Source organism: Capra hircus, chromosome 4 (assembly GCF_001704415.2).
Source record: "Capra hircus breed San Clemente chromosome 4, ASM170441v1, whole genome shotgun sequence".
In the NCBI taxonomy this organism is placed as follows: domain Eukaryota; kingdom Metazoa; phylum Chordata; class Mammalia; order Artiodactyla; family Bovidae; genus Capra; species Capra hircus.
The window spans coordinates 40,336,639-40,338,957 of record NC_030811.1 but is presented as its reverse complement, the minus strand read 5'-3'; positions in this window follow the sequence as shown (position 1 = coordinate 40,338,957).

Sequence of the window (2,319 nt, the reverse complement as noted above, 5' to 3'; positions counted from 1 at the left end):
AGCTTTCTGAATGTTGAACTTTAAGCCAACTTTTCCTCTCCTCTTTCACTTTCATGAAGAGGCTTTTTAGTTTTTCTTTACTTTTTGCCATAAGGGTGGTGTCATCTGCATATCTGAGGTTATTGATATTTCTCCCGGCAAACTTGATTCCAGCTTGTGCTTCTTCCAGCCCAGCATTTCTCATGACTTACTCTGCATATAAGTTAAATAAGCAGGGTGACAGTACACAACCTTGACATGCTCCTTTTCCTATTTGGAACCAGTCTGTTGTTCCATGTCCAGTTCTAACTGTTGCTTCCTGACCTGCATACAGGTTTCTCAAGAGGCAGGTCAGGTGGTCTGGTATTCCCACCTCTTTCAGAATTCTCCTCAGTTTATTGTGATCCACACAGTCAAAGGCTTTGGCATAGTCAATAAGGCAGAAGTAGAGATTTTCTGGAACTCTCTTGCTTTTTTGAACATACAGTGGATGTTGGCATTTGATCTCTGGTTCCTCTGCCTTTTCTAAAACCAGCTTGAACATCTGGAAGTTCACATTCACATATTGCTGAAGCCTGGCTTGGAGAATTTTGAGCATTACTTACTAGCGTGTGAGATGAGTGCAACTGTGCCATAGTGAGACTGAACAAATTGAATATACAGATTCTTTTGTACCCTCTGTGAGTTTGAGGGCACAGGCCATGTCATCCAGTACAATGGAAATAGAAATCTCCTGCCCAGTTTCCAGACTAAACCAGTTCACAGAAGCAAGCCCTAAGCTTAAAGGAAGGAAAATGAGTCCCCTCGACCCAGATAATCATGATGATGTGATCACTAATCTAGAGCCAGACATCTTGGAATGTGAAGTCAAGTGGGCCTTAGAAAGCATCACTATGAAAAAAGCTAGTGGAGGTGATGAAATTCCAGTGGAGCTGTTTCAAATCCTGAAAGATGATGCTGTGAAAGTGGTGCATTCAATATGCCAGCAAATTTGGAAAACTCAGCAGTGGTCACAGGACTGGAAAAGGTCAGTTTTCATTCCAATCCCAAAGAAAGGCAATGCCAAAGAATGCTCAAACTACCACACAACTGCACTCATCTCACACGCTAGTAAAGTAATGCTCAAAATTCTCCAAGCCAGGCTTCAGCAATATGTGAACCAGGAACTTCCTGATGTTCAAGCTGGTTTTAGAAAAGGCAGAGGAACCAGAGATCAAATTGCCAACATCCACTGGATCATGGAAAAAGCAAGGGAGTTCCAGAAAAATAGCTATTTCTGCTTTATTGACTGTCAAAGCCTTTGACTGTGTGGATCACAATAAACTGGGGAAAATTCTGAAAGAGATGGGAATACCAGACCACCTGACCTGCCTCTTGAGAAATCTGTATGCAGGTCAGGAAGTAGTAGTTAGAACTGGACATGGAACAACAGACTGGTTCCAAATAGGAAGAGGAGTATGTCAAGGCTGTATATTGTCACCCTGCTTATTTAACTTCTATGCAGAGTACCTCATGAGAAACACTGGACTGGAAGAAACACAAGCTGGAATCAAGATTGCCGGGAGAAATATCAATAACCTCAGATATGCAAATGACACCACCCTTATGGCAGAAAGTGAAGAGGAACTGAAGAGCCTCTTGATGAAAGTGCAAGAAGAGAGCGAAAATGTTGGCTTAAAGCTCAAGATTCAGAAAACGAAGATCATGGCATCTGGTCCCATCACTTCATGGCAAATAGATGGGGAAACAGTGGAAACAGTGTCAGACTTTATTTTTTGGGGCTCCAAAATAACTGCAGATGGTGACTGCAGCCATGAAATTAAAAGACACTTACTCCTTGGAAGAAAAGTTATGATCAACCTAGATAGCATATTCAAAAGCAGAGACATTACTTTGCCAACTAATGTCCGTCTAGTCAAGGCTATGGTTTTTCCAGCGGTCATGTATGGATGTGAGAGTTGGACTGTGAAGAAGGCTGAGCGCTGAAGAATTGATGCTTTTGAACTGTGGTGTTGGAGAAGACTCTTGAGAGTCCCTTGGACTGCATGGAGATCCAACCAGTCCATTCTGAAGGTGATCAGCTCTGGGATTTCTTTGGAAGGAATGATGCTAAAGCTGAAACTCCAGTACTTTGGCCACCTCATGCGAAGAGTTGACTCATTTGAAAAGACTCTGATGCTGGGAGGGATTTGGGGCAGGAAGAGAAGGGGACAACCGAGGATGAGATGGCTGGATGGCATCATGAACTCGATGGACGTGAGTCTGAGTGAACTCATGAGTTGGTGATGGACAGGGAGGTCTGGCATGCTGCGATTCATGGGGTCGCAAAGAGTCGGACAT